The sequence below is a fragment of the Peromyscus eremicus genome, chromosome 17 (assembly GCF_949786415.1).
Source record: "Peromyscus eremicus chromosome 17, PerEre_H2_v1, whole genome shotgun sequence".
Classification (NCBI taxonomy): domain Eukaryota; kingdom Metazoa; phylum Chordata; class Mammalia; order Rodentia; family Cricetidae; genus Peromyscus; species Peromyscus eremicus.
Window position 1 is genome coordinate 12,913,426 of NC_081433.1, and position 24,218 is coordinate 12,937,643.

Consider the following 24,218-nt stretch of genomic DNA (forward strand, 5'->3'; position numbering starts at 1 on the left):
TAGTAGGAAAAACAGTCTTTGACCAGAGAAATTGCTGGTTACACCATAATCCCTAGGTGCAAGAATCTGTGTTTTAACAATTAATATATAAAATGATGGAGATGAAAGCTCTGCCTTTCTTATTAGCTGTGTGATCTTGAATGGGTTTCCTCACCTCTCTGTGCTCGGTATAGCTGCCATCCACCATGCATTAGAGGTGGAAGAGTTCACCGCTATAATACACAAACAAATAAAATCCAGTTTCTTGAATCATGTAAGTATCCATTATCTTTATTAAATGTTTTTCTTGTTGATTTACCAATCCCGAGAAAGGTATTCAAATCATTTCCTGTGATATCATTTTGGGGAATCTTGTTTCTCCTTCAAAGCAAACCCCAGGACGGAGAGGTAGATCAAGTCATCCCTCTGGCCTGCAATCTCACAAGAATCCTGGGGAATGAATGAAGTAAGTGGGACCACTGAGGGAGGTCCAAGAAGCATGTGTCAACGAGCAAATTTGTTTTAATTGATACTGCCCTGTGCGTCAGAACCAGTAGTAGCTACAGAATATGTTTGTGTGTTAATCTTTGGAGTTAATCATTCAAGACAAAATTGAGTGAAAAAAAAACAAGACAAAACAAAGGTCTTTGCAGAGGCAGCCCTAAGGAAACAGAACAGAGTAACAACTGTGAGCTCCCCAGGGGTCCTGGTGTCTGCACAGCTGGGTACAGAACTCAGTATCATGAAGATAATCAAACAGAGGAAATGTGGCTGTGAACGCAGACTGGAGGATGTAGCTGGGCCAAGAAACACCAGCAGCCCCCCAAAGCTGCCACCAGCCCTGGGGACACTCCATCTCTGACCCTGGAAACTGCTTGCTGACTGCCGTGAATAGAAAGGAACACATTTCTTTTATATTTTTAAGCTTGCAAGTTTGTGGTGGCTGGTAACCATGGGACAGTGAGGTTGAGCTCCATGAATGAGAAATCAGAATCAGCCTAAGGAGAAACATAATATGACATTTCCTCTGCATTCTCCTTGCTCTGCTCCTAGGAACTCTTCCAGGGACAACCAGGTCTCCTCCAGGTGTCCTGACTGCCCACCTCATGGAAGGCAGCAGCAAAGCAGGCCAACACTGCAGAGACTCAGAGGTGGTGATCCTGCCAAGGCTCTGTCAGGGAACCCAGGCAGCATTTTCTATGGATAAAAAACTATGAAACTCACCGCCTTGGCCAGGCCTGATGGCATATGCCTATAATCCCAGCTACTGAGGGATCTGAGGCAGGGGGATCATAACTTCAAGATCAGCCTGGAAAACTTAGTGAATCCTTTCTCAGAATAATAGAATGGTTTTTAAAAAACTGCAGACTGGTTATGCAGTTCAGTGGCAGAGCTTAACTAGGCCTGAGAGAGGCTTTACATTCAATGCCAGCACATGAGCAACAGAATAGCTAGTTCTGTATTCACAGCTTATGGTGTTTACACACAGGAAACAGGTTCCTTCCTGGTAGAATATTTCCTATACCTTTAGATAAGGCCCTAAAAGTTGGCTTTACCCTTGCTTTGCTCAACATGTCAGCTACAACATCTCCTAAAATATCTACTTTTCATTTATTCACATCAAAGTCTCTATACAGCTAAACAATGTGTATTTTTTATAAATAACATTTTTCTCAATTTTTTAACCCAGTCAAAAATCTCTTATTTTGCAGCATACATTAGTCCACTTCCATTAGTTATTATAGACATAATCTGGCAGTTTTCAGCTCTCCATTGACTGAGAGCTGGGCTGCTGCTGTGATTGGCTGAGGCTCAGTTGCTCACCTACAAAAGAGACATGCTCACACATGAAATGAGTGTATATGTCACCACATACAGATGCCCTCTGGCCAATTATTCACCCTTCAAGTATGATAGTTGATATAGGATAGTTTATTTCTGTTCACCATGTCTTTCAAATGAATATGTATTTGATATATTACTGGAATGGAACACACATACATACACACAAAAAAAAATTGAAATTGAAGTTTTATTGATGTAAGATACAAAGTTTAAAGCAGGAAAGACAATGGCCCTAGCTCCATACTCCTTATTTTCAGGCTCTCATCTCAAAGAAGAAAGCAAGTTAGCCTTGTCCGGGTAAATAGTTTATTATTCCCTATGGGAAAAGCATTATTTAATAAAATTGGAAAGTCACTGACATTGTCACTTCTGGTGCCTAAGCCCAAGTTCACCAGAAAACAGAGCCTGAGAAACAACCCAGAGATGGCATGTTAGAAGTTAATTGGAGAATGCAGTACAGGAAGAAAGGGAACACAGCATGTTAGAGGAAGGCAGACGTTGGGGACAGGTACCCCCAAGTAGGAAATGGCTGACACACAGGATTTCTCCAGTTCTTGGACACTTTCAGACAGGCTTGTGTCTAATGTTGCCTTGTTGCACCACCACATATCAGAGAAAATGGAACAAAAAGAAATTACGCCCTTCATTTTGTTGTCTGTGGGTCACGGCTGACCCCAGAGCACCCCATTTGCTCATTGAAAGCACATAGTCTGTGACCACATAGAAGGTAGCTAGTCTTTATCCTTAGTTGCTGTCGCAGGGCCCCCCAAACCTACAGACCCTCTGGATGATGAGGGTGCCTGGAATATCTGTGCATGAGACACCCTTGGTGGCTCCTCATTAGCATGAGTATGAGGAGAGTTTGCCAGAGAGGGGAAGCCTTGCCTATAAGCTTGAGACCTTTAGCCCTTATCTTAACCTCTTGTGAGTAGGGAAGGACTAGGGGTTGAGTCAGCCAACTCCAGGAGGGAAACTTCCATCAAAGCTCTAAACAATCAGGTTTGGAAGATTCCAGACTGCTAAGCACACCAAGGTGCTGGCTGCACCTTTGTAGTGGGCACCGAAGCTCATCTGTCTGCTTATTCCTGAGCTGTGCCCTTCAGGATAAACTGATACATGGAAGTGAGTGCTACTGAGTTCTGGGAGCTGCCAAGCATATTTTCAAACATGAAGACCATTCTTTATCCTCCTATTTATAGATAATCAATGATCAGAACACGAGAGACTCGTGCTTTGTGTCTGAGAGTAGTGGTAGTCCTGAGGCACTGGATCCACCACCTATAGGGGCTGTGCTAACCCTAGGCACTTAGTGTCAGAATTCTACTGTTAAAAACACAGATGAGAATTGATTAACATGAAGAAAACCTTACTCGTATCCTTGAGCAGATCCTGTGAAGTCAATAGAAAGCCTTGGTGGGGTTGAAGCAAAATGATGGGTTTGACTTATAGGTGATCTGAGGGACCCAAGACACCATGCTATATGAACCCACAGTAACCTGCTCTCACAGCTGCAAATATAAACCGGTCATTTGCTTCAGTATGTGCAAGAGGAAGAAGAATATATAGCTTCTGGAGTCTAGATGGACAGAGAGTTATGGAAGACTCTTAAAGAAGAGAGCCATCCTCCTCTCTGCTGACCATGCCCAAGTCTGTTTCCTGTGAAGAAGTGTACTTCCTTGTGTGTTTTTATGGAATGGAACTTGATGGCATTCTCTAAAATTTTACAGAGCTGTATCTCTTTGCCTGGTGACTAGCACACTTATAAATCTGAAAGAATTATTTTCTTTTCAACTAAGCATCTTAAATTATTCTGTTATAGAATTTTTGAATTACAGAATTCACATTTTATTTTCTGTTCCTAAGATGTTTTATATTATGTAGAAAAGTAATTTTAACAGTTTTTTTCCTTAAGGAAAGAAATCCTGACTTATAAATAGCTAAGAAACATGTATACTTCACCTTGATAAAAGGTAAATCCTTTAGTCAATTTATTAATTGCATCAGGGAAAACTTAATGATGGCTGTGTTGTTACACTGGATGAAATAACAGTTGCAGACATTATATGTGTAAGATCTGTAGGGTACAGAGTTTAGGACTGTGCTGCAAACTGAATTTTGTATTCCCTCTGTTAGAACACAAGCTGTACCTTTAGGTCTGACCCTATAGCCTGCAGCTATCTTCCTGCAGCTGTCTTCCTGCAGCTGTCTTCCTGCAGCTATCTTCCTGCAGCTATCTTCCTGCAGCTATCTTCCTGCAGCTATCTTCCTGCAGCTATCTTCCTGCAGCTATCTTCCTGCAGCTGTCTTCCTGCAGCTATCTTCCTGCAGCTGTCTTCCTGTAGCTGTCTTCCTGCAGCTATCTTCCTGCAGCTGTCTTCCTGCAGCTGTCTTCCTGCAGCTATCTTCCTGCAGCTGTCTTCCTGCAGCTGTCTTCCTGCAGCTGTCTTCCTGCAGCTGTCTTCCTGCAGCTGTCTTCCTGCAGCTATCTTCCTGCAGCTATCTTCCTGCAACTGTCTTCCTGCAGCTGTCTTCCTGCAGCTGTCTTCCTGCAGCTCTCTCTGGGACAGAGTTAAGGAGCAGCCTGTGGTGGGGTTGACAGCTCTCAACTACTTCACAATGTAATCGGACGTTCTTTGTCCCAACCACCCAGCCCCACATAACTGACTCAGAGGCTAATATTACTTATAAATGCTCAACCAATAGCTCAGGCTTGTTACTAGCTAACTCTTACACTTAAATTAACCCATAATTCTTTACTATGTTTAGCCATGTGGCTTGGTACCTTTTCTCAGTATGACATTCTCATCTTGCTTCTCCACATTTGCTGGTGACTCTCTGACTCCACCCTTCCTCTTCCCAGAATTCTCCTAGTCGTGCTCTGGCCCTCAATCTCTTCCTGCCCAGCTATTGATCAATCAGCTTTATTATTAACAATAAGCATAATCCACATCATCACAGTACCTGGCTTTTTCGTGCTCCTTGTCTGTTACGTTATAATGAAGTAAACCATGTGATGTGAAACTTCCTGCCATCCCTATAAGGATATAAAAGCTAGACTTTCCCTTTGTTTTGGAAACTGGTCCAAGACTACTCAGGGAGACTGTGAAGGGATTTGGTTCAGAAATGAATATTGCTCTCTGAAGGGCTCCTCTGGCCTCACCTCCACCTCCGGCCACCACTCTCATGGAGGTTATATTTCCTCTCTCATTCTTGCTTGTAGTAAAGCACCTTTCCAGGAGTTAAAGAGAAGAAGTTTCTCCTTCTCTTTAAGGCCCCATCATGTTTAAATCTCCTTATATTAAATGTTTTGTTTTTATTTTATGTGTAAGAACGTTTTGCCTGTATGTATGTCTGTGCCTCATATACATGCTTGGTGCCCACAGAGACTAGAAGATATCTTCTAATTCTCTGGAATTAGAGTTATAGACAGTTGTGAACCACCATGTGGGTATTGGGAACTGAACCTAGGTCCTCTTGAGGAGCAGCTGGTGCTCTTAACCTCTGAGCCTCCATCTCCAGTGCCTACATCTCCATATGCCTTATTGCTTCTGTCTGATGTTCTTCCCACTGCAAGGTCCCCAAATGCCCTTGGGTCCCTCTCATTCTGAGAGGGAAATAAATAAACCTCATTGGAAGGAATTTATCAGCTTCCTTTGCAGACTAACATCTGGAGCTTTAGTTATTTATTTAACACTCTTAAAATATGTGTGTTGGCTGGTACACGGGCTTATAATTCCAGCTACTCAAGAGCCTGAAGCAGGAAAACCACAAGTTCAAGACCAACCTGGACAATTTATGTGGTAGTTTGAATGAGATGGACATCAATCATAATCTCAGGCATTTGAATACGTGGTGCTGTTTGGGGTGAGGTTTAAGGAGGTATGACTTTGCTGGAGAATGTTTGTCACTGGGGGCAGGCTTTTGAAGTTTCAAAAGCCACAAATCATGACCAATTTGCTCTCCATTCTTGTTTGAAATTGGAGATGTGAGCTCTCAGCTGCTTTGGTTACCATGCCTGCTGCAGCCATGGTTCCTCACTGAGATGACGAGAAACTCTTATCCCTCTGGAATCAGAAGCAGAAATAAACTCTTGGTCATGTACTTTTATCATGGTGAAAGAAAAGTCTGATTCAAAATTTGAAAATTAAAAAGGTGAAGTATTATATGCCACATGCCTGCACTCAGAGCCCTTGAGAAACTGAGGGATGACTGAAAAGAATTCAAGGCCAGGATAGATGGTATAGTTTGTTCCAAGACAAACTGGGCTACAAAGTGAGACCTTGTCTTAAATAAGAAAATAGAAAGAAAACAGGAAAGAGAAGAGAAGAGAAGAGAGAGAGATCAGTGAAAGAGCCTTGCCTAGTGCTGGGGATGTCTTTCTGTATGCTGTGAATATGTGTTGCTCTGATTTGGTTGATAAATAAAACACTGATTGGCCAGTAGCCAGGCAGGAAGTATAGTATAGGTGGGATAAGCAGAGAGGAGAATTCTGGGAACAGGAAGGCTGAGTTAGGAGTCGCCAGCCAGACACAGAGGAAGCAAGACGTGAAGGCAGAACTGAGAAAAGGTACCATGTGGCTAAACATAAATAAGAATTATGGGTTAATTTAAGTGTAAGAGCTAGTCAGTAATAAGCTTGAGCTAATGGCCATATAGTTCCTAAAGAATATAAGCCTCTGTGTGTTTACTTGGGTCTGAGCAGCTGTGGGACTGGTGGGTGAGAGAGATTTTTCTGACCACTGGCTGGCTGGGACACAGGAAATCTAGCTACAGCCTTGAATGCTCAAGGCCCTAGGTTCAGTCCCCCTACAGCAAGTATATAAATAAAAAGACACATTGCAACCAAACTCTCAATATGATAGTATCTAGACAATGACTAGCTTATGAAGGTCAAATCATATAAATACATTAGTTCCATTTACAAGAGACCTAGAGAGCTTCCATGTCCCTTTCCTAGCAATAGAGGCACAGAAAGTGTGATGCTCTATAAGGCAGCTCTCACCAGAGACTAGCATAAATTATATTTGTTCTAATATAGATGCATAGATGATTAATGTAAAGTCATCAGTGAACTTTGTAAAGTTTTGGGGAATTTTTTTGTTGTTGGTTGGGTGGTTGGTTTTAGTTTTAGTCTGAGTTACAATTTTTTTAAAAAGTGACTATATCCAAAACCATTATGTTCAAAAAGATTTGCAAATTGCAGTAAAGTGAGGGGGCATGACATTAATCCATCACAAAAGACAGAATGCAGCAGACAGCATTTGTAGTGACACATTGTTATGAAACTACCTCTTGATCTCAAAGAGACTGAACTTTGTCCAGACCTCACTGCAAAGTTAGTAACACCCAGATCACTTAAGACCTTGTACTGAACCTGCTGTCCCACTGTGTGCTCAGCCTGTTTAAGTTTAATCTGCCTTTAAGAAAACAATGTAACCAACCACACTTGTCTGGGATTCCCCTGCAATCAGCTTTTTACAACATAGCCTAATAGTTAAGGTTTAATCTCAAATTACATACTCTTCCATGCCCCTGACCCAGAATAACGTATACATGGATGTGTATGTGGTGTTTATCATTTGCTGAAAGCAGCCAACAGGTTAGAAGAAATTTTATATGACAAATATCCACCATAAACATTGGAATCAACCTGTGGATATAGCTTGACAACATATGTTTGCAGTACTGAGTGCTTCTGGGTCATCTGAAGTAGGTGAAATGGTATCTTTCTTCTAAAACTGCCTTAAAGGTTTCTCTGTGAAGACTCTGCTGTCCCTTATAACACAATGCTTTCTGTTTGATAAATACAAAGGAAAGCCCTTTGTTAGAGGCAGACACAGGACAGGCCCAGAGTCACAGTCAGGCATCCGACAGATACAGAGGACAGACTGCAGACAGGTCAGAAATCACAAACTATGGACAGATGGAAGGCCCAGGGAGAAAGGTGGAGAACTCAAATTTGGGCCCACTCTTGCTCAAAGTAATACAAGAGAACATGTTTCATTTTCATTACTTAATGCAACACCAAGATATTTTGGAATCTCTAGGGTTATCTTTGGTATGTTAACTGACAGCTTTTACTGGAGCTAGTCTCTCCAAAGAGTCTATACTGCCCGCAAAGTCAAGGGATGGCAAGGCCTGTACATGCACACTGTGACACACAGCCAGTTCAATGTCACACTGCTGCAGTCCTGTACTTGGGAACAGTCTTGGAGGGGATCCAGGCATCAGTTCTGGGTGCTCCTCTGAGGAGGCACTCACTACCTTCTTGTCCTCATTAGCTAAGGGTCCCTCTTTTTGGCCTTGAGCTGACAGAAGCTAGCAGCCTCCATCCAACTACATATGGGTGCTGCTTTCCACCTTCAGGAGTGTCATTTATGGAAGGAAAACAGTGCTTTTCCTGCTACAAGCTAAATAACTCATCCAGGGCTCTCTGCCTCATTAGCATGGTGATTTAGCCAACTGAACAAATTGCCTCTGGCCATATGTTCACAGACTGTAAACAAAAAGGAAAGGAATTTCTGAAAGTCCTCAGCCCTCTGAATTGCTTGCAGGCTGGGGTTCCTTAACTCAGTCAAGAATGGCGTTACCGCCAGGAGTGAATTGCTCAGTGAATTCTCCTTCTGACAAGTCGTGAAACCGCTGACCATCCACTCACACTCTTCTGACTAGAAGAGCCAACAAGTGCTCTGGGGAACTGCAAGCAGAGGGCAGAACATGTGGGAGGAGAGAGCAAGTGCCTCTCTTCTCCTTCCCCCTTTTAGCCTGCGGGATTGAGACCCCGAATTATAGACGTTTATTGAGTGTCTGCTCAGTTCCAGGCACTGTGCTTAACTGTCTTCTTCCATCTTCAGCTAATGAGGTATGCACTGCTGCTTCCCTTGTCCCAGAGAGAAATCCTGCTCCCACTGGATCAGTTTCAGAGAATGATTTTAAAGTAGCCATGTCTAATACCACAGATGATGGGAGCAAAGAAAGCATAGAAGAGGGTCTTCTGGTGTCTTCTCAGCGGAACACACTAGATCCAGTCCCCGAGATGTATTTCTGAAGAGATCTGAGGAACTAGGAGTCAAGAGTAGTTAGTTCAAGGGGGAAGCTCAGAACTAGAAACTGATCTGGTGCCCAACTTTGAACCTTAGAAGTGGGAGGTAAACCCCATACCATCTAACCAGATGCTTACATTTGACACATGGGAGGTGGAGGATGTGTGGGATGCTCTAGAGCTAAATGCATGCTCTTGGAAGAGATGCTGTATACTGCGTCTTCCAGCAGAGCTAGAAGGAGAGAAGAAAAGACAATGGACTGTATCATGTGGAAGCAACTCTTTACTGACAGATAAACAAAAACAGGTCAGAGCTGGTTTACTTTGCTCAAATGAACATTGCTGAAATGCTGGTTATCATTTTATAGAATGTGGTGCAGTCCTGGCTTGGGAAGGCTTGCACTTGGAGGATGCAAAAGAGACTTAAATTTGCACCAAACAAGGAAAATAGTAAGCAGATGAATGAATATTTTTAGAGTAGTAGGAATAGTACCTAAAGATCTAATTAATGAAAAGCAAAAATAATCAACCTCTGTTAACCACATGAGGATGGAGGAGGGACTTCCTAAGTGCTTTCCAGCTTCCACTCTAAGATTTTTAACAACACTGGCTTTTCAATGAATTCAATATGCAAACTGAATAAAAAAAAATTGGCATCTTTAAAAGCCATGAAATAGTCTTAATAGCAATTCACATTTAAAATTATCAAAATAAATTTTCATTCCCACAGAACTTTCATTATGTAAATTTTTATTATATTGGAGAGCTAAAAGGAATTTTAATATATGCGAAGCAAAACACGCATTCACAGGGCATCTAGAATTGAAAGAATTCTGTCTCTTGGATCTCATAAAGTACACCTTGGGATTTCTGGGAAGTAATTGCTTGCAAAAGCAACAAACAACCCAAGACACAAATTATGTCTAACAAATCCCTGCTTTTCAACTGCACAAAATAACAGCTGTATATTAAATTCTTCAATATAACGATGCAATTATCTTTCCATGAACCTTCACACACTTGTTCAATAAGTTTCTATTGAGCACCTACTAATTACCATGCACTTGGCAGGTACTTAGAGTACAAAGGTAAAGTTCAAAAAAGTGTTGACTACAGACTCTCCCACAGCCTCCCACAATCCCCATTGCCTCAAGAAGCTGGGATGCCACATCTCCCAACACTGGAATTGCCCTGGGCCTTCATCCTCAGACAACTCAACACGGATGTCTCAACCCTCACAAAATCTCAGCAGGGACTTCTGAGTGATAGCTCAGGAAGAAGAGAAAAATTCTAAAGCATCTCCAACACTACCCATGACATAAACACAGTGGGCAAAATAGAAACCATGTTGTCTGTTAAACAGAAATCAAGTGGGTCTCACTACATAAAAGAGAACCTTTCCACAACCATAAAACCGTCAGATTGCTCTACACTGGTGTTTGGCCAATGTATTGGTTTCTTTTCTGCTGTGGTAGAACACAGTCAGAAGTCTCTTAAGGAAGAAAGGTTTTATTTAGGTCACTATTGCAAAGAGATATGGTCCTCCTGCCAAGAAGGCATGACATGATACCAGGAGCAGGGAGCTAGGTGATCACATTGCATTCACACTCAAGAAGCAGAAGAGCAAACAGGACATGGGCAAGGCTATAAACTCTCCAACTCCCAGTGACATACTTCCTCCTTCTCTGACAAGACAAGATTCTACTTCCCGGAGGTTCCATAGCCTCCCCAAACACTTCCACCTACTGAAGACCAAGTGTTCAAATGCATGAGCCTATGCGAAGGGGCGCTTTTTTCATTCAAACCGTAACAGTAAGGATGCAGACCACTCTGTTCTCACCAGAGATGCAGTAAACAGCTATCGAAGTAGCTCCTAGGTTGTTAGAGATCCAACCACATGTTCACAGAGCTAAAAGAATAAGAGCACTTTGGACAAATCACAATCAAGACCACCAGAGTATTTTATGCTTAGATTCAGACTTAATGGTGTTTCTTGCCTTTAATCCCAGGACTCGGAAGGCAGAGCCAGGCAAATCTTTATGAGTTCGAGGCCAGCCTGGTCTACAGAGCAAGATCCAGGACAGGCACCAAAACTACACAGAGAAACCCTGTCTCTAAAAACCAAAAAAAACCAAAACCAAAAACAAAAAAAACCAAAAAAAACACAAGACCCCCCAAGAAGTGTAAAGAAAACTGAGTCAGATCATGTATGCATACCATTAGCTGTCAAGTCCTTTACCTAATTTGATATAGCAAGCTCATAAAAAACCAAAATTAAGAATAAAATGATTTCATCTCACTCAGGATAGTTGTGACTGTAACTGCTTTTCTATACAAGAAAACAGAATGGGAAAGACCCAAGGAGTTCACTGAAATATTTCTATGTGAAAAGGAAACTGTGTCAATAAAGCTTCCTTTGAGCCTTTCTTTCTCTTTTTCCTTAAGGAAATTGCCTTGAATCTTATATTCAGTGTTAGCTTGACCTCTAAACTTCGAAAAGCTGCCAATTAAACCTTCTCCTGTCTGCTAAAGACTGTTCCCAGGAAAAGACAAAGAATATGCCTCAAGGTTGTGTGTAAAGGTACTGATTTACAGAAAGCAAATCAGTATCGGAACTGACTGACCAGACTCATGAGCTCCTCTGACCACACACAGTGTGGTGAGTCTGCAGAGGAAAGGGTATGGCTTGGACTAGAGGGAGCCTGTGTGTTCCACTGGTCTGCCATCACTTCCCTTTAGGAGTGACTTTCTAAAGTGGTTACCAGCCTTTGCAATATCCTGAGCTTGATGACATCTTTCGCTGCTTCGTCGTGCATCACTGGAGGGTTCTCACCCCACCTCTCTGAGATTTGGTTTCACACTGTAGAGTAAAAAGCTGTGATGTGCAGATACTTGTCTTAGTCTCAAAACGAGAAGCCCCTCTTTCCAGGGGACAGTGGTGAATGTAGACTCACGGCTGCACTAGATGCTGAGAATGAGCAGCAGATAGGGCTCAGCTCTGATAAGACATTTATACCACCTCTGTGCAGCTTGAAGAATATCGCAGAAGAAGAACATTCAGAAAGGATGCAAGAGCCAGAAGGCACTGGTTAAATTAAGTAGGTCACAGAACAAAACCAAAAGTCATGTATCTGGTCGAAGGATGGGAGGGATGAGCTGGGGGTGGGAAGGAGTTAATAGGAATGGGCAGGAGATAGCAGAGGACGGGGAAGAAAGTGCTCACTTTTATTCAAGTATAAAATTGTCAAAACAACAACAAAAACTGTTGTGTTGTGTTGTGATGTAATGGAAATTTTAAGAAAACACAGTTAGCAACTAACCAATATGTGCTAGAAGCTAACATATATACTGTGGTCCTGGAAAGAAAAAGGCAGGACATAACATAGAGTACATGTGCTTTTAGTCTTTTTAATGACTAAGAGAAAATAAGCCCAATGTAAGTGATTTGATTTGCTATATTAATGTAACTATTTAGTATTAGAGAGAAAACTGTCACTAGGCTTTGGGCTTTAAACTCTAGCTATTTTCCTTCCGTACAATACTCCACTGCTGTCCACCTGACTATACCAGAGAAAACCTCTGGATACCAAGTTCTGTGGCTTGATCTTATCACTAATTACCTTCTCTGCAAGCTTTCCATTCGAGTGAAAACAGCATGAATTTCAAAGAATTCGAATTCTTTAGCTTCCATTACATCATTGGTGAATGGGAAGATCAAGACAAAGACTAAAACACTATCGTGAAAAACCATATGTTAAATAACAAGGTCTGAAAGGATTTCTGGCTTTTCCAAGGCATGAGACATTGTATCATGAATGGGGAAAATCCTGTCTTTATAGTTGTAAACATTTAAACGTAAGATACACAAAGGTAAAGAGATATTGAAAACAGTAAAAATGGGCGCTGTCTTATGTTCTTGAAATCTTGGATTTACCAGTTGCTGATGTTTGAATCCACAAGTCTCACCTATGGTTTGTGTTATGAATTAGTAAACCGAAGACAGAAGCTATGACATGCTCTCTGCTCAGAGGCAACTGCTGATCTCAATTTGGTATTTATGCATGCTGTTGTGTGTTATTTTCCAAATTCTGTACACATTCTGTACAAACCTATATCCTTATATGACTGTTCTACATATTTTTAATCATGGGAATAAATATTCTGATTATTTCTCTATCTTATGATTAGTTAAGATGGAGATCTCTGAATGGCTTGCTTGAAGTTGGATTTTTCAAAGCTCCTGGAACAAAAAAATCTCTGCGTGCCTTGACTCTTGTTCGCTGAGTGCTTTGAGGGAAGATCATAATTGTAATGTCCTATTCTGCCTGTCAGATTTTATTTCTTAAGCTGCCTACATAAGTTCAATCTAGCACCTATGTTTATAATTAATTACATCCCAAAATAGAAATGGCAGCAGAGAATAGACTGTGTCGTTGTTGGAGGCATCAGGACAGGCTCAGCTTTCTTTGTATCTCTCTGCAATCTCTGCAAACATTTCTGCTTCACCAAATTTCAGTTTAAAAAAAAGAAAGAAAAGAGTTGTTTTCCATTCTCTGACTTTAGGAAGAAAGTCATTATTCTTTGATATGGCAGCTTCTGTGCCATGAACAGGTTTCGTCTCTAAAGCCCTAACTAACTAGACTCTTATATTTACTCTCTTGTCTTGTACTGTTGTACAAGCACGCTTCTCCCTCGGGTCATTCTGAAGGATCCATGTTTCATCTCCTGCCATCTCCTAAGATCCTGAGTAGCTCTAACATGCACATCAGTCTCTCTGCTCTGTTGTCCCCACTTCCTCTAGCCACGCCACCCTCACCACTTACCCAGCCTCCCTTGGGGTCCAGATTCTTTGAATCCTCTCCCATTGAACCTGCTGTTCTTGTGCGTGATTTTCAGTCACTCAACTCCTCTGTGCTTATTCACTTCATCCAAGTCTTTGCTTTAGCCCAAGCTCAGTCCATGTGGAACCTTCCCTAAGAGTTTCTCTCTGAACCCATGACCTTGTTTGTGTCAATGCAATAATCTGGAAAAAAAATTCTGACATTCGAAGAGAGTTTAACTTGCTGGACCCTACAGCCTGAGTAGATCATATACCTTGAAATCACTTAAGACTTAAGAGTGCTAGCCTACTATGTACTCAAACTGTTTAAACTGGTTGAAGAGAACAGTTTAACAGCCAACTTTATTTGCCTTGGATTTCCTATATAATCAACTTTTACAACCTCAGCTAATACATAGCTATAACTTTAAGTTACATATTATTTCATGCCCCTAGCCCAGATAATGCATGTGTATCATTTGTTGAAAGCAACAAATACAGAAGTTGAAGGCAGTTTCCTAAAATCTACCATAAAAGCTGAAAGCAACAATTTGTGGATATTGGAGAAAAATCAATGATGTTTGTTATCTGGGTCCATTGGAATCAGTTGAAGCCAGTGACTCTGTTAAAAATTTCTATAAAGTAACCATTCCTTCCCCATGCAATGTTTTTTATGCCATTCAATAAATACAGAATGAAGCCAGTTGTTAGGGAGACACACAAAGCACACACAGACATACACATGGTCACACATGGACACAGATACAGACGCAGGCACATATTAGACTCATGAAACACACAAGCAGAAGGTGGAAGACACAGGGAACATGAAGTAGAGAATTCAAACCTGGACTTGCTCTTGGTTAAATGACTCCAATGGGAAGTGTTTTTCTTTCTTTCCTTAATGTGACACAGATGCAGTATTGGTGGCTCAGGTAAATGCCTGATGGGTCTAATCCAAACACTTGTGGTTGACCCTGTGTTCTTTCCTTTCATATTTACTGCAGGATGGGCGTTGGTGTGTGCTGGCGAACGCCTGAATTAATCTACTCACTAAGTCATGAATTCCACCAGATCAGGAACCACCTTGGTTTTACTCAAACCTGAACACTTAACATTGAACCACCAGCATGTACTAAACTCTTGCATTCAAGCTTATGTTTAATGAAATTTGTCAAATTGTCAAAACTGGGTATTTGTGTTGCCTCATTAATGTGTAAGCAACTGGAAGGCAGTGTTCCTTAGACATACCAGTGCTTGGTGCCCAAGTCCCTCATTTAAAGATTAATAGTATTTACATAGATAAGTGTATCCTCTCACAGGCTTTAGTCATCTCTAGATTATTTACACCAAGTGCAATGTGAAAGCTGTGTCAGAAGCTGCTATATTACATCACCTAGGGAAATTTTCACAAGGGAAACATCCGTGTGTGTTCCGTAACGATGTAGCTCTCCGAACCATCAGTCCTCCTGTGGCAACAGCCTTCCTAAGCAGAGAGCCATAGCTGCTGCCACGGGTCAAGCATGGCTGCTCTGTGGAGTGTTGTGGTTTGGGAGTCTTCCCATCCTCAGGGGCTCTGGGCTCCACAGTGCAGTGCTGCTGCCTCAAATCAGAGCTGGGGAGCACATGTATGAGATTGCTTACCAAGGGATCTAACAAAATCCTAAAGGCAGGATCCACAGAGAGAAAAAACATACAGAAGAGCTGCAATCAAGGCAGGAAACCAGGTCATTCACGATGTGCTGAGCAAATATTTACTCTGGTTTTCTTTAAGATTTATTGTTTTGTCACAACCCCTCCCCCCGGTGTGTGTGTGTGTGTGTGTGTGTGTGTGTGTGTGTGTGTGTGTGCACATGTGTGCAGGTGTGCAGGTGTGTGCATGAACACAGGTATCTACTGAGTTCAGAAGAGGGCATCAGATCTGGAGCTGGACTTACAATGGGTCGTGAGCCACCCAGCATGAGTGCTGGGAAACAAATTCAGGTCTTCTACAAGAGTAGCACATTCTCTTAAGTGCTGAGCCACCTCTCCAGTGCCAATGTTCACTCTGTTTTATCCTTCCCTCCATTCGTTGTGTTTCTGCAGGAGCTGTCGGCACTTAAATAGCCCCTTCATCATCTGTATGCACTATTTCCTCCCACCCCTACCTGTAGTCAACCATCCTCACAATACATGAAGATCCATCCATCCCTAGGATTAGAATCTCTGCTTCTCCACAATTCACATACCTTATATTTTCGTAACCAAGAAATTGTTTAGTCTTCTATTTTAACCCAGAGAAGAAAATCAGGACACACTTGGCACTGAGCTGATTTAAGGTCCTGGATACGCACAGTTGAGTCTGTAAATGCATCTGAAGGCAAGGCACCATGGTTTCATTTGCCCTCGGCTCACATTCCACTCCTTAATGAATCTAGGAAGCAGGAATCTATAACTTACTTTTTGTTGTTGTTTTTTATATAATTTTTTATTAAAAAAATATTTTCTTTCCTTTTACATACCAACCCTTGTTCCCCTCCCTCCTCTTCTCCTGCTCCCTCCACCTACCCCCATCCCCTCCTCATAGAGAGTAAGGCCTCCCTCCCTTGAGTAATCAACACAGGCTGTTATACCACGTTGGGGCCAGACCTAGCCCCTGCCTCCTGCATCAAAATTGAGTAAGGCATTGCACCTTAGGGAATGGGGTCTAAAAAGCCAGTTTGTGTACCCAGGGTAAGTCTTCTCCAGAGAATCTAGCACCCTCTTTTGGCATCTCCCAGTACTGCATTCACATGCACAACCTTACATACATACCAAAGACAGACAGACAGACAGACAGAGACACACACACACACACAATTTAAAACACTTTTAAAATTACAGTAATAGAGAAAATATTTATCAAAATGAAGATAAAATGAAATATATCCCTATAAGCCTCATCATTAAATTAAAAATGTGAAACATCATGGGAAAATATTTACATAACTTTGAATTTGCTATACTTTCCTAGTTCCAAGTATACTGAAGAAGTTATTATTTATCCTGTGAATCCTTTCCATTCAGATATCCCAAAGAAAAGGAAGAAATAGGAGGAAAGTGGCTGAACACTGTTGGAAACAGAGATTGAATAAAATGGACACACAGAATTGAGGGTGGGATCCAGGGGCTCTGCTCTGGACAGGTGCTACCTTTCAATTACTCTAAGATTTGGCTAATCCCAGTGGAAACTGAATGCTAGCTATGATTAAAATCATCAGATGGGCATTTGACAGTATGCCATAAACAGGATCCAAAGCTAACTGAAAGGGCTTAATGGCCTGGAACTCAGTGGGCATTTTCACTGGGAGATACAATAAGGAACCTGAGGTGGCCTCTCTGGTTGGCCTCTTGCTAGGAAGCCATCCAACCCTCTCAGTAGAGAGCATACTTTGCAGAGACAGGGCAAAAGTCACCTAGCTTCATAAAGCCTCCTAACTTGGCTGTACACGTGAAAAACAGATAATAATGAAAGGCTCTCAATTTAGAAAGTCCCCAGAGGTGCAGTTGTCAGGAAGTAACCACCACCCACTATAGGGGGAGCCTGCAGGGCTGTACCTCGCCCTGTTCGCAGGACCTGACAGCACCATGGCCCCGATGCCTACAGCGTACATGCAATGCTGTGCCTCTCCTAAGCACGCAAGAGGCACAGTGAAATGGCTTGTATTTTTCCATAGGATTTGTTTTTAAAATGATTCTTCCACACAAAGTGTGTGGCCCACTTTGGATTCACAGTGCCTGGAGTGCAATGGGTTAAGGTTCTCATCAGCACTGGTCTCAGCTCTGAGTGTTCAGATTTCTCAGTGACCTGTGCCCTCACCTTGCTCCAACCCCCAAAGAGGCAAGAGAAACAGTCACTCCATGAGCTAGTACGGTCTTCCACCAGCCAGATCTATTTTTGCCCATTTTTCTGCTGCTTCTGACTTGGACAGGATCCAGGCTGATAGAAATCACCATGAGAAGGACACTCCAGACTACGAGGGCAGCTGCACAAGGCACATCTGTCACACCAGTTTATGCAAACTGACTCACTGATAAGGATCATTTTAGAAAGGAATAAAAAGTTTCTAGAGTTCAAGAAGGAAAATGCAAACGAAGAAAGAGAAATGGCTAGAAGAAGTATGTGGGCGGAGTTATGGCTTTCAAAACTTTGAAAAGAGCCTGGGCCCACCCTCTAAGGGGCTGACTCTTAGGGAGAAGATGGGAGTCCCACAGAAGATAAACCACTAACCCCCAAACACCCACTCATTTAGCGGTCTCCTGAATGAAACGAACCATCAGAGCATAGCCTAGATGCCTGGCCATGATACCGGTTTGTGCTTATGCCACGGAAGGAGCTGGAGTTGGAGCAGTTGAGTCAGAGGGTCTGGGGCTGCAGCTCAGATGGTGGGGTGCTTGCCCAGCACACACAGAACCCTAAGTTCTATTCCCAGTACTGCATAAACAGGGCATAGCCATATACTGCTATAATTCCAGCCCTCCTCTCAGGAGTTCATGGTCACACACAATACTTAATAAATCTGAGGACAGCCTGGGCTACATGAGACTCTTCTTAACAAGTATGTCACCTTAATATGAATGATCACATAGGAAGCTGCCTGTGACCACCAGTGTGGCAATAACAGAGCCCTTTCCTGTCACATAGAAAGTACTCACAAAGTCCAGCAGCAGCATCCCATGCTCCAGGGCCCTGATGTTTTACATACTTGGGAAAGGCACAGCATCTCTACCATGGTGGAACACAAGTGAAGCTTTAGAGACATGGGGACACAGACAAGAACATGCTGTATCACAAGAAAGGAGCTAATCCGTGAAAAGTGGGGAGCAGAGTGCTTGCTAGCCATTAGGGACCTTTCCATTTTGATATTTTCCTCTGAAGAGTTATAACACATGATACGGCAAGAGGTGGGCAATCATCCCACTGTCCTGTCATATACTGGAGAAGTCCATGTGTCTCCTCCATGACATAACTGGCTTTTTCCATTTTTTTGGTTATTCTTTTTCTTTCTACCTTTAGATTACTGAAGATAGTATAGCTAACATTCTGGAGAAGTAGTAAGACTTTCTGTGATAGCTAATCTTGGTTGTCAATGTGAATGTATGAGGAATCAACAAAAAATGCAAGCTACTGAGCACCTCTGTGAGGGGTTTTCACCATCAGAGATTCTGAAACAGGAAGAGCCACTCCAGCTGTGGGCAGCACAGTCTGGTGGCAGCCTAGATGGGAGGACAGGGAAGAAGGACACTCTGCTCGTGGCCTGCTTGCCCTCATTCTCACGTGTGAGCTCATCTAGGCTGTTGCTACAGTATTCCTTCACCGGCTTCTTAAGGATTCTAACAGAGACTGAAGACCAGCAGCTCGCTGGAAGTCCTCCAGGCCTGCAGCACCCGATTGGATCTGTGGAGACATCAGCCGTGTGGACTGAGCTGGAGCAACTGGATTCCTGGCCTCTCCAGTGTGAGGCAGTCAGTGATGGACCTAGACTGCAACCCATAAGCCACTCTCATAAATTCCCCTCACCCAGGAAGAAAAAAGTGTGTGTGTGTGTGTGTGTGTGTGTGTGTGTGTGTGTGTGTATGTGTGTGTGTGTGTGTGTGCACAACATGCACACTCACACCCATGAGCAGGCATTCTATCAGTTCTCTTCCTTTGGAGAACATTCTTATTGAAAGTATCTTAACTTTAAAACTTTTCTATTCATATTATATGCCTGTCTGTCTGTATGTCTATGTGTGTTTGGTGCCCACAGAGGTCAGGAGAGAGGGTGGGATCCCCTAGAACTGGAGTTACAGACAGCTGTGAACTGTCATGTAGGTGCTGAGAACCAAACCTATGTCCTGTATAAGAGCAACAAGTGTTCTTAGATGCTGATCCATCTCTCCATCCCCAATATTTTAATTTTTAAAAAGCATGAGACTCACTGTACTTTTAAAATTCTGCATCCCAGATGAAGCCCTTTCACTCTACACCATGAGGAAAAGTATTACGGTTGCCTAGACATCTAGACATTCCACAATTATCTTAAGGGCCATATGATCTGACCAACATTCTGTATTTATAAGTTGCTTTATAATTAATCCTGCATCCAATGACTCCATTCTTTTTTGACTCTCATAAAGGCTCAGAGGAACCTGTGTGCAGCTGGCCATCTATCTACCATGTGCTACGGTTTATGGCTGAAATGGTGGTATACAGCCAGGAGACCTCATAGCCACGTGGACCACATCTGACACTAAAGCCAAAGTTATTTGGTTTCACAGTGGCCCTTCATGAACATCTATCCTCACTGTGTTTCCATTTCTCCACCCACACTTAGACCTATCTGGAATCTGCCTGCACAGCTAATAGGGTGCTTCTCAAGACGGCAGAGCAAAGACAGAAATGTATCATCTTTGATATTTAAAGTGCCCAGAGGCAACTCCAAACTTCCATTACTCGCAGACACCAATGCACACTTTTTATTTTGTTGCTAGAGAGCAGAGACGCATTTAGAGTTTGGGAAATGCCCACAAGGAAAATCCTCACCCAGGAAGAAAAGCATAATGGCCCAAGAGAGAGATGAGGAAGCCCATGGAGATGCTGAGGGCCTGGCTAATCTGAGATCTCTTAATAAATGTGAGATGGAAGATGTACCAGTGGCCTCTGGAGCACAAACTGATTATATAAAGTTGTAGATGAGGCAAGAAGCAAAGGGGGTTGTCAGCCTTTGTTTTTCTTTCTGGAAGATAAAACTGCTGTCTTCATTACTCCAGAGCAGGGCCTGATGTCTCAGCCTTTGGCTGCTGGCTCTCCATCCCCTCTCCCTCCCTCTGTGCCCTTCCTGCCCCATACACATACACACACACACACACACACACACACACACACACACACACACACACACACAAACACACACCAGTCTCCTTTCTGTTCAGTGTAACTGGAGGCTTCATGGATCCTTGAATGCTACTGTTTCCTTTGGTTTACTGTATTTCTAGGTAGCTGTGGGTACCACTGCTACCACACTCCCAGAGTCCTTCTCCTTCACCTGAGTACCTGCTGCCTCTTGCTGTCTCTCTAGTGGTTCATGCCTTGTGGGGCCTCAAAGAGGCAGAGGAGTTCTCTCCAGCTACAGGCATCCAAAGCAAACATTTTGTCAGGGCATTTTTGTTTAACCTTACAAGTTTTTTGTGTATACATCATGGCTTCTCATTTTGTGTTTCTAGGAAGCTTCTCTGTATGTAGATATGTGTGTCTCTGCCTCTACATGTAATTTCTCATGATTTTTCTTTGGCATTTTTTCTTTCATTTGTGTATTTTCTCCTATTCTGGTTTGTTTGTTTTAATTTTATTTGATTATTATTCTTTATTATGCCTGTTAGTTGTCCTAAAAGAAACAGGGTGTGGGTTCAGATGGGAGGGAAGATGGGAAGAACCTTAGAGGAGATGAGGGAGGGGAAACTGTACTCAGAATATATTGTATGAACAAAATCTATTTTCAATAAAAGAAAAACACTTAAAAAAAGTTCATGTTCCGGGACCTTGACAAGTCTTCAGAGGAGTCTGAACAGAGGCCTTCCAGACATTTCCCCTGATTGTTTCCATTATCTCTTACCAAAGATTCAGAGGGCTGAATACCAAGTGTCTGTCTCATTTCCTGTTGCTATGATAAAACATTTGGAAAAGCAATTTAAGAAAGTGTTTATCGGGTTTATAGTTCCAGGTCATAGTCCAACACTGTGAGGAAGTCACGGTGGCAGGGACTTAAAGTAGTTGGTCACAGTACATCCCCAGTCAAGAGCAGAGAACAATGAATAAATGAATGAATGAATGAATGAGTGAGTGAGTGAGTGAATGCTAATGCCCAGCTTACTTCCACTGCTATTATACAATCCAGGATGTACTTCCTAGGGAACACTGCCATCCACAGTGGACAGGTCTGCCCTACAATCAAAATAATCCCCCACAGACATGTCCACAGGACATCCCCATCTAAATTATCCCTCGCTGAGACTCCATTCTCAGGTGATTCAAGAGTATGTCCAGTTGATGAAAGAAACTAACCACCACACCACATCACCTTTCCTTTTTTTTATTTTAACTTTGTAAACTTCTGGGTCCAACTGTTACTTCCAATAACTGATTACATTTCATCCCAAAACCTTCCTGAAGATAAGACACCAGCTACCCTGTCCTGCTAGCCCAAGACCTTTGATAGACATGAACATTGATTATCAACCAGAAACTCAGAATCCCGATAAGATGACAGGGACTGTGGGTCTCTGCACTTGCCAGTAAGGCAGGGTCTTCAAAGATACTGCTTCGAGCAAGAGAAATCTTTGAGCTGACTTTAATTTGTTAATGACAACTAAGCTAACTTATGAGCAAGGAGCATAACACAGTGACAGATGAAGATGGCAGAGCCCTCAGGGCAGGAAGGACAGAAGGTGGCCCAGGCATAAGGTTTTCAAGGAGACGAGGGACCGTACTCATGATGTGTGGGGAAAATCAAGCTAGACAGACAGAGTGGGGGTGGACACTGATTCCAGAGACATTAAGAAATGATTCTGGATTGGATGCCTTTAGGGGCTCAAGAGAGGGGATGCAGCATCATGCACGTTAGTGTAGACATTTTATCCTGAAGAGTCATCCGAAAGAATGGAAGTTGGCAGCAAAGCAAGTGTAAGGAAGAATAAACCCAAGACACATCTGTAAACAACCTTTCCAGACAACCTGTGATGACATGAGACAAGAAATTCTACTGCCACTCAGGCTTGGAGAAGAGCCCAGCAGAGGGTTCTCAAGTCACTATGTCATTATTAAAAGAAAGTACTGTCATTTTGTTTCTTGGCCGGTCTTCTACTTTCCATCCTATTGCTGTGACAAACACAGCCATCAAAAGCAACTTAGGAGAAGAAAGATTCATCTGGCTTATACCTCTAAGTCGCAGTCCATCACTGAGCGAAATTGGGACGGGAACTTGCAGCAGAAACCATGAAGGAATGCTGCTTGCTGGCTCATTCTTGGGCTCATGTTTAACTAGTTTTCATGTAAGGCTCAGAACTGTCCACCAGGGATGGTGCTACCCACAATGGGGTTTGCTCTTCTACATCAATTAACAATCAAGACAACCCCCCATAGACGTGATCTGGGCAGTCCCTCAACTGAGACTCCGTTCTCAGATGACTCTCACTGTGTCACACTGACTCAGACAAACATTTCTGAAATACGGCTCCTCTAAGATAGGGTACAAGTGACACCCTGAGTGAGTGAGGTCCCGTGTAAACGTGGATTGTTGGCATGGTCACAGCCATGTCAAGGGCCTCAATGCTTTAACACCATGGGTGTGGCAAAGCCTCCCTGGGGTGAGGCTTAGAGGGATTTTGAAAACCTTCCTCTGGGAACAGTGTGTGCAAAGAACTAGCAGCTGCTACTTCTTCCTCCTAAGTTTTTAGACTGAGACTGGTCACCTACAGAGATGTCCTACCCAGATTAGCTAGCCCCTCCCCCCTGTGCTGTATATATTAAATACACCGAATCTCTGGGTTGTTGCATAGTTCATACACAAGTCTGCCTGGCTCAGCTTTTCTGTGTGTGTGTCTGTGTTGGTCCTATCTGCATTCCTTCACAGTCCCTACTCTGGGTTCTGCATGGGACATAGCACTCTAGATTCTAATCTTACCTACTGGGTTCGTGCTTCTGGAATTTTCAGGATTTCATCAGAACTTCTCTAAGTTAAATGTTACCCGAAAAACAGGCTTGTTTTTTTCTCCGAGTTACCTCCCAACAATGAGCCTTGAGTATTTACATCTCTTCTCCTGCTTTACTCTCAAGAGTTTGCAGCTGAACATTCGTGACTATTCAATCAACACAGGCTGGTGGGTGGGAAATTAGGTGTCATTGCATGATGCCTTTGGGAATCGTATTTTCTCCCTCAAAAATTCAATAAACACCCTACAGTACTATCCATCTTTGATTTTAAGTTCAAATCATAAACCTGCTACAAGATGTTTATGAGAAAGGAACACACAAAATTCCTCAATTATTTACTTTTCTTTGTTTTATGCCATTATTTCAATTCTCATAATCCTTCAGATGATGACTTGGTAGGATCTTTCAATTCCAATGTCAATGAAAATGATTGTAATAAAATATCTGACTGTAGAAATCAACTATAAAGAGGAGATGGTTACACTTGCCCCTGGACAAGTAATTGGCTGAGAACTTAGCATCAAGATACTTGGTTATAAAAATGTTTCTGAGAGGCTGAAGAGATGCCTTGAGAGTACAAGGACCTGAGTTCAATCCCCAAAACCCTCCTTAAATTTCTAAAAAGCTGGGCATGATGGTACAGGCTCATAATCCAAGCTATGGAGATTCATGGATGCACATAGTTGATCAAAACATACCTGCCTCGCCTAGAATTCTCCATCCACTAGCATCTAGAGTAGAACCCCTAGATGTTCTTGCATGCATCCCCACACAGACCCACTCAGATCATTTCCCTCTAAAACCTGCTCTACTAATTGGACCTC